We start from the raw sequence: 9,618 nt of genomic DNA, 5'->3' as shown, positions 1-9,618 counted from the left end.
GAAAGAATACTGGAGTGGGTTGCCATGCCCTCCTCCAGGGGATCTTTCCAATCCAGGGATCGAACCCTGGTCTCCCACATTGCAGGTGGATTCTTTACCATCTGAGCCACCAGGGAAGCCCAAGAATAGTGGAGTAGGGAGTCTGTCCCTCCTTCAGGAGATCTTCCTGGCCTGGGAATTGAACCAGGGACTCCTGCATTGCAGGCAGATATTTTACCAGGTGAGCTACCAGGGAAGCTCACTGTATAGCATAGGGCTTCCCAAGTGGCGCTAGTGATAAAGAACCCACCTGCCAATGCAGGAGATGTAAGAGATGCTGGTTCAAACTCTGGGTCAGGAAGATCCCCTGGAGGAGAGCACGGTAACCCACTCCAGTATTCTTACCTGGAGAATCCCTTGGACAGAGGAGCCGGGCGGGCTACACTCCATAGGGTCACAAAGAGTCAGACACAACTGGAGTGACCTAGCACAGCCCAGCACTGTATAGCACAGAAAACCATATTCAATATCCTGCAGTAAACCATGATGGAAAGAATATGAAAAAGAATACAAATATAAATAGATATACATATATATGTAACTGAGTCACTTTGCTGTATACCAGAAGCTAACATGACATTATAAATCAACTATATTTCAATTAAAAAAAAAGAATCATGACTGATTTAAACCATATGACAATCTCATTTCTCTTTGACTGTGTTTGGTCTAGGAGCATATTACCAAGTTCTGCTCTGTCGAGAACTTTAGGAAAAGACTGTCCTCTCAGATAATAGGAAGGCATGAAAAGAAAGTCTCCTTTGCTCATTGTTACTTCCTCCCTGCTTAGGTAGTGATTGAAGCAGATGTGGGATATTTTGTGCTCAGAGTGCCAGCAGTTACTCCATGTAACCATAATGAGGGGCTTGGAGGACACAGTGGAGATGTCCCAGAAGAAAGACTGGAAAAGCTGGGACCCTTGGCTACACCATGAGCTTCCAGACCAACTGGGTATCATTTACCTCCAGATGGCTGTCAATTGAGGAAGAATTGTCCTAATGGTTAAGTCACCATTGATTGAGTTCTCTGTCATTTGCAGCCAAAATTATCCAATTTGCTAAAGTGGCAATATAGTTTCATAGTAATACCCCTTGAGCACTCCCCTTTATAGTCTCAGTTACAAAATGTATAATACGTATATTCTTGTTTTTTTCCATTCTTTTCCTTTCTGCCTTGTGTTTCATCCCCATACCCTCCACGAGTTTTAGCACTTTGAAAGTAAAGTCACACTTTAGCTCTGGACTATTTCCACAGACAACACAGGAAATAGTCTACAGTGTTAAAACCCTGTTGGATTTCCAGTAGAACCAGATCCATCTCGCTTGCCTTTATCCTTCACCTAAAATTACAGGTGGGGAATTCCCTGATGGACCAGTGGTTAGGAACCTGCACTTCCACTGCCATGGCCAGGGTTTATTCTCTGGTTGGGGAATTAAGATCCCACAAACTGGCTGGCACAACCAAAATATTTAAAAAAAAAAACCACTAAAAGGGACTTCTCTGGAGATCCAGTGGTTAAGAATCCATCTGCCAAAGCAGGGGACATGTGTTAGATCCTTGGTTCTGGAGCTAAGATCCCATATGCAGCAGGGCAATTAAGCCTGTGTACCACAACTACTGAGTCTGTGCACCTAGAACCTGTGCTCTGCAACAAGAAAAGCCACAGCAGTAAGAAGCCTGCACACCGCAAACAGACAGTAGCCCCTGCTTGCCACAACCAGAGGAAAGCCCTCTCGCAGCAATGAAGAGCCCGTGCACCCAGGGCAACAAATAAAAAACTGCAAGTAGCTTTAAGCTCTTCATTAATACCTGGGATAGTAAAACCTTCTTGTGGGTATTCATAAAGCACAAATAATGACACATATGAAGCTATGATGAACTGGACTCTAGGGAGTTTCCGACACTTGCCCGAGACTTAAGCTATTCCAAGTGTCACTTTGTGTTTGAAATCTCTCACTTGATTTTGATAATACTTTTAAACAAAATGTGTCTGGTAGGGCAAAATGGAAAGATCCCAGCGAAACATACAGGAAAACTCCATGGACACAGTAAGAGAGATGAGGGTGAACTAGAGGTGTGTGGTAACGAAGGAAAAGGGGACTGCGTGTAACTGGCTAATGAGGACATTTTAAAGCTATAAAAAGAGGTGAACATCAACTCGCTTTATTGTATTAAAGACTTCTGCCTAGAATGTCAGGGAGCTGACCTCCACCTTGCCAATTAATATTTCCGTGACCTTTGAGATTTTCCTTTTTTTCACTTTTCTCACAAAGAAAAAGAGAAGGGTCAACGGAAGGTGTTCATATGGAAGTGAGAGCCACCTTTTTAAAGTCATTAAACTCAAAGAGGAGAAGCTCTTCCTGACCATACACAGATATTCTTAACTTCTTCTCATCCCCCAACATTTGAAACATATATTAGTGAACTAAAATTTATTTAGCCTAAGGAGTGAGTAAATTTGAGTTTGTATTCTAGCTTTCAACTCTCACTATCTTCTGCATGATCCTAGCCAAGTCACACTTCTGTCATTATTTCTCTAAGTCAGTAGGTACTCCTTGTGTTCTCCCTTCAAAGGAAAGATCACACACTTCAAGAGAAGTAAAGCCAAATTCTTGGAAAGATCATTTCACACCATCCCCAGCAGGCACCAGGAACAGGGGCAGTTGGCAGAGGGGCAGGAACATCTGTGATCTGAGTCAAACAGCCATAAGGTATAAACTCACATACTTAGATTCTGTAAGCAGGAAATTCTTGCTGAGGGTCAAGTTTTCCAAACAAGCAGGAGTTTCCTTTTTCTTTAAACATTTTCTTGTCATCTTACTAAGAAATAGTAAATGTTATTTAATAATTTCTTAAAGATATGAAATTACTATTAAAGCCAGTAATTCTTAACTCTATCAAAGCCCAGCTCTCCTTTTTATGATAGATATTTTATAAGACCTGCTTACAATTCTGAGATTAAATTACTTTGTTGCTGTTTGGCCACTAAGCTGTGTCTGACTCTTTGCAACCCCATGGACTGCAGCACACCAGGCTCATCTGTCCTCTATTATCTCCCAGAGTTTTCTCAAATTCAAGTCCATTGAGTTGGTGATGCTATCTAACCATCTCATCCTCTAGTTTAAATAATTAATATAACTTACATAGGAACATACTATCAAAAAAATCCCACAATGCATGATTATAATATAAAGGAGTAAATAAAAGCAAAGTTCTTTATAATAAAATATGTACTTCAATCTGAAAATGTCTAGGTGTGACTGGTAGATGTAATAACATCATCAGATGCCTGCACGTATATGTAGAATCAGTCTGAGAATGCTATAAAAGCAGACTGATGCAAGTTTGTTATACTGGAGACTCAAAAACCATATGCAGAATTGCTACTCGTGATCTTGAATAACTTATGGTAAATATCTAACAAAATATTCTTAGAAAGTTTGGATCTATTAAGTATTGCAGAAAATATATGGTATTTGGTTGTAAAATGGAGTTAGATTCTGAGTTCAGATCATTAAAAACTCCATTTTTTTACAGAAATGTGTGTCTTGGAAGGTGTTGCAAAGTATGCTGGCTACTGGACAATTCTCACTTCATGAGACTGTCTCATGCATTTTAAGAAATATTATATTCCAAGAATCAACCCATTAAGTAGTACTAACCCCAGTTATTCTAACACTATAAAAATCTTCCCACAAATGTGTAAAATGCTTTCAAATAATAATATAGTATGTATTGATAAATTATGCTATAAACAGTGCCTGGCACTCAGTATGTGGTTAATATATCCCTATTGATTGGATAGATGAATGAATGTACAAGTATTATATCTCTAAAGATGATTAACTTTTGATGGCAAGTAACAGAAAACCCAATTATCTAATTGTTAGGCAAATAAGGGTTTATATCACTTTTTTTTTAACTTAAGATGTTTAGAGTAATACGTCTAGGGTTGGTGCCACAGCTCATGATGTTATTCTTTATGGTTCCTATTCTCCTTCCATTTTGCTGTTGTTGGTAAATCTGTTGTTTTATCACTTCATGAATTAGAAACCATGACAGCATCTCTGAGTCTTATATCATATTCAAAGCAGAAGGAAGAAGAAAGGATCACTGCCTGTAGACTTCGTTTTCTATCATACTGGCCAGAACTGTATCACATGGCTAGCTAGTGCTCACTGCAAGGAAAATGGTGGCCCTCCTACTGAAAGCAATAATTCTGCCATATAAAATGTAAAAAAACAAAGAAAGAAACAAACAAAAACGTTCAAATACATTACTGAGCTGCCAAGAAAATAAAGATTCTAAGAAGAAAAACATTGGTGAAGTGCACAGAGAATTCCTAGGAGGTGGGGAACACCAGGAATGGCTTTTGCCGTTAGACATGTGTGTCAAATTCTGGTGATCTATTTCATTTTTAATGGTTTCACAGGAGGTGTGGATGGGGGACAGATGATAAAGCTTAAGACCTGCTCAATATATGAAGTCTAATAGTAGTGCTTGACCCAAAGTTGGAAAATGTGGAAAATGTGGTCTAGTGGTTAGCAATCTACCTGCCAATGCAGGGGACATGAGTTCAATCCCTACTCTGGGAGGACCCACCCCAGGGCAACTAAGCCCATGTGCCACAACTACTGAGCCTGTGCTCTCAAGCCAACATGCCCCAACTGCTAAGGCAGGAGCTACCTAGAGGTCATGCTCCACAGCAACAGAAGCCGCTCAACGAGAAGCTTGTGCACCACAACTAGAGAGTGACCCCTGCTCGCTGCAACTAGAGAAAACTCACGGCAACTAGAGAAAGCTCCCTCACAACAATGAAGACCCACTGCAGCCAAAAATTAATATCACATTAATTTAAAAATTAAAAATGGAAACAAAGTTGGAAAATGAAAAGGCAAGCCACAGACTGGTAGAAATATTCACAAGGACTTATGTTCAGAATATATAAAAACTCCTACAAATCAATATCAAAAAAGAAACAATTCAATTTTTTTCACTGTGCAGTAATGCAAAAAGGTACATGTACATGACAATTTACATACATTTTTGTTTTTCAATTTTTTTAAACAATTGATATTTATTTTAAAATTGAATATTTTTCATTAGTCAAATTATAAAATTCAATTCCAACTTTAAAGAAATTTTTATAAAAGAAAAAGGAGAGCTATGGAAAACTTAACTAAATGGAAGGAGAAAAAGATACATGAGTGAGCTTGAGATCTTTGGTTAAAGTGAATACTTTCAAGTATCCATGTGTTTAGAATCTTAATCCAATTTTTAAACGGACAAACATTTTGAAAAGATAGTTTTAAAAGGAAGATACACTAATAGCCAATAAGGACTGAAAAGGCACTTAACATCATTAGTCATCAGTGAAATGCAAATTAAAACTACAATGAGATATTGTTACACATCCATTTAAAAAGTTAAAATTTAAAAGACTAACCAAACCAAAAGTTAGTAAGGATAAAGAACAATGAGAAATGTCATACCTTGCTTGTGGCAATATAAAATGTACAAACACTTTGAAAACTGTTTGGTAGTTTCTAAATACGGTTAAGTATACACTTACTATATTCCAAGAAAAATGAAAAATTATCTATATACAAGACTTGTGTACATGAATGTTCACAGTAGTATTTTTAATAATAGCCAAGAAACAAACAACCCAAATGTCCATCAACTGATGAATGGATATAGAAAATCTGGTATATCCATGCAATGAAATATTATTCAACCATAAAAAAGGAACTTGCTGATACATGCTACAATGTGGACAAACCTTTAAAACATTATGCTACGTGAAAGAGGTCAGACGCAAAAGCCATATAATGCATGATATTATTTATACGGTATATATCTAGATCTAAATTCATGCAAACAGAAAGTAGATGAGGGGTTGTCAGGGGATGGGGGAATGGGAAGTAAGAAGTGACTTCCAATGGATATGAGGTTTCTTTGTGGAGTGAGGAAAATGTTCTGGAACTGGAGAGTGGTGATGATTGCAAAAGTACCATTGAATTCTACACTTTACACAGGTGGAATGTTCAGTATGTGAGTTATATCTCAACAATGTTGTTATAATAACAGAAATAAATCAAACAAACAAAGCATATGTAAAGATCACCATTGTTGCCATCATCTAAGATTACCACTGCCAGTCTCTTGGTACATAGACTTCCAAACTCATTTCTGTGCAGCACATGTACTTATTTAAAGAATAAAAACTGAACTATACCATTTGAAAAGTATTTTTAACTACAACACATATAACTTTGAAATTATAAAGTGATATCAGACTGGAGTGTGATTGCCTTGTAACTGATCTTTGGGGGGATACCTCTAATCTTTTGTCATTAAGTATTATGTTAGCTGTGGGGGTTTTGTTGAGTGGTTTTGGTTTGTCTGTTTATCATTAAAGGATGTTGGATTTCGTCAAATATCCTTTACTGCATCTACTGACACGATTGTGTGGGTTTTTTCCCCCTTTAACATATTAATTTGTATATTATATTGATTTTCATATGTTGCACCAAGTATAAATTCTACCTGACAATGTTATAAAATTCTTTTATATGTTTTATTGGATTCAGTTTGCTAATATGTACGTGGTTGAGGAGTTTTATTTCTATATTTATAAGGATTTGGTCAGTTTTTTTCTCTTGTTATGTCTCTGTCTTGCTTTGCTATCAGGGACATTGGCCTCAAAAAATGAATTAGGAAGTGTTCCATCTTCTTCTTTTATTTGTAAAAGTTTATGAAGAACAGGTATTAATTCTTCTTGAAATGTTTTGTAGAATTCACCAATGAAGCTATATAGTCTTGTGCTTTTCTTTGCTGGAACTTTTTTGATTATTAACTTAAGCTGCTTACTTGTTATACACCTTTTCAGATTTTTCTGTTTCTTCATTAATCAACTTTGGTAGTTTCTGTTTCTAGGAATCTATCCATTTCATCAAAGTTATCTTCTTTGTCAGCCTACACTGTAGGCTTTATATCTTAGTCATCTCAGGATGCCATAAAAAATACTATAGACTGGGTAGCTTAAATAGTAGAAATATATTTTTCACAGTTCTGGAAGTTGGAAGACCCAGTCCGCCAATCTGGTTGCTGGTGAAAAATCTCCTCCTGCCATACAAACAACCACATTTTCACTGTGTCCTTACGGGGCCTTTCCCCACATGCACCTAGGGTGAGGGGAGAGGTGGGGTAGAAAGAAGGGAAGGCAAGGGTGGGGGCGGAGAAAGGGAGAAAGATCTATCTCTTCTTCTAAAGCCACTAGTCTCATCGTTCTCATTGTGAGAGCGCCACCCTCTTTACTTAATCTGTCCCTATTACTTTTCAAAGATCCTATCTCCGAACACCTAGCTCCTAACACATTGGGTGTTAGGACTTCAATATGTGAATTTTGAAGGATACAAACATTCAGTCCATAATACCTTATAATCTGTTTTTGTGTTGATGTTGATAATAATATCCCCTCCTTCCTTAGTAGGGCTTCCCTGGTGGCTCAGACAGTTAAGAATCTGCCTGCAATGCGGGAGACCTAGGTTTGATTCCTGGATTGGGAAGATCCCCTGGAGAGGGGAACGGCTACCCACTCCAGTATTCTTGCCTGGAGAATCCCATGGACAGAGGAACGTGGCAGGCTACAGTCCCTGGGTCACAAAGAGTTGGACACGACTGAGTGACTTTCGTTTTTTCTTTAGTAATTTTAGTATTTTCTTTTTTTGCCTGATTCGGCTAGCCAAAAGATTTGTCAATTTTGTTGATCATTTCAATGAACCAATGTTCAGTTTTGTTGATTTTCTTTATTATTTTTCTATTCCTTATTTTATTTTCACTCCAACCTATATTATTTCTGTCCTCCTGCTCTAGACTTGGTTTGCTTTTCTTTTTCTAGTTCCTGAAGGTGGAATATTAGGCTATTGATTTCTTTCTTTTTAAATATAGGCAAATATAGTACACTGTTTTCATTGCATCCCATAACATTTGGTATGCTGTGTTTTAATTTTCATTCATCTTAAAGTATTTTCTAATTTCCCTTGTTATTTCCTTTTTGACTCTCTGATTATGACTGGGTTTTTTTTTTTTTTATGACTGGGTTTAATTTCCATGTATTCATGAATTTGCCAGATTTCCTTGTTATTAATTCATAATTTCATTCCATTGTTGTTGGAGAACATATTTCATATGATTTCAATCTTTCAAAAATTATTTACACTTGTTTTATGGCCTAACATACATTTTATAGTGGTAAATGTTCCACATGTATTTGAAAAGCATGTGTTTTTTGTAATTGTTGAATGGAGGCTTCTCTCTCTCTCTGTTAATACAATTATAATATCATTCAAGTCTTTTACTAGCTTGATGATTTTCTGTCTAGTTCTTCTACCCATTATTGAAAGTGTGGTGTGGAAATCTCCAACTGTTATTACTGAATTAATTCTTTTCCCCTTCAATTCTGTTAGCTTTTGATTCACAAGTTTGGGATTGTCAGGTATATATCTGCTTATGATTGCTATATCTTTTAAAAGATACATTTGTTAGTTGCTCACTCATGTCTGATTCTTTGAGACCCCATGGACTGTGTAGCCCGCCAGGCTCCTCCATCCATGGGATTTTCCAGGCAAGAATTCTGGAGTGGGTTGCCATTTTTCCTTCAGGGGATCTTCCCAGCCCAGGGATCAAACCTGCGTCTCCTGTGTCTCCTGCATTGCAGGCAGATTCTTTACCCACTGAGCCATCAGGGAAACACAGTGATTGCTATAAGGATAACAATTAATGTCTTAATTTATATAAGAGTCTAGTTCAGATTAATACCTAATTCATTACAATAGTATATAGAAACTTTGCTCCTGTATGACTTCATCTTCTCTTCCTGTGTGCTGTTACTGCCATGCAAAGTATACCTTTATAGATTGTGTGTCCATCAGTAAAGAAAAAAAAATATACTTTAGAAATTTGTAAGTCATTCTATCAAAGTGGTCATGCTAGTCTTCTCTGTATTGTTCCAACTTCAGTATATATGCTGCCAAACTGAGCACAGCATAAGATAGTACTGTCATGAAAAGCTACTCTGGCTTCAGTATAGAAAATGAATTAAAGAGGAGGCCAATCTAGAATGAGAAAACTCAATAAAAGATGCTCAAATATGTCTGGTAAAAGATGATAGTGATCTGAACTAGAGTTCAGGACTAGAGTACTAGAGAAGAGATGTAGGCAAATTAACTAATTTGAAAGATATTAAAGAGATAATAAACTAGCTTTGGTAACTGGATATAGGGTTGAACAAAAGAAAGGAGTCAAAAATGATTAATTCTCTGTATTATGTAACTGAGGGAATTACAGTGCTATTCACAGAGAGAGAGATAACACTGAAGCTTTGGGAGAAAATATGATGAGCTCAATTTTGGATATTTTGAATTTGTGATTCTTATAAGATACTTAGATGGAAATAGGAAATGTTCAGTAAAGATGACTAAAGACTTGAGAGTGATTAATATGTATATTGTAATGGAAGTCTTGAGAGTGTATTAGAATGTCCAATAAGATAAACAGAAAAATATTAAGTGATAA

At 37.0% G+C, this 9,618-nt stretch overlaps 1 non-coding gene across 1 annotated transcript; it reads right to left on the bottom strand.

Moving 5' to 3' along the window:
* Positions 1–8,979: 8,979 nt before the first annotated feature.
* On the bottom strand, positions 8,980–9,086 carry LOC122688871. Its single transcript, XR_006339611.1, has one exon. It is a non-coding gene; the product is annotated as a U6 spliceosomal RNA (small nuclear RNA).
* Between the last annotated feature and the right edge of the window lie 532 nt (positions 9,087–9,618).

Source organism: Cervus elaphus, chromosome 33 (genome assembly GCF_910594005.1).
Source record: "Cervus elaphus chromosome 33, mCerEla1.1, whole genome shotgun sequence".
Classification (NCBI taxonomy): Eukaryota; Metazoa; Chordata; class Mammalia; order Artiodactyla; family Cervidae; genus Cervus; species Cervus elaphus.
Note: the sequence above shows the minus strand (reverse complement) of the source record. Positions and strands in the feature narration are given on the sequence as shown.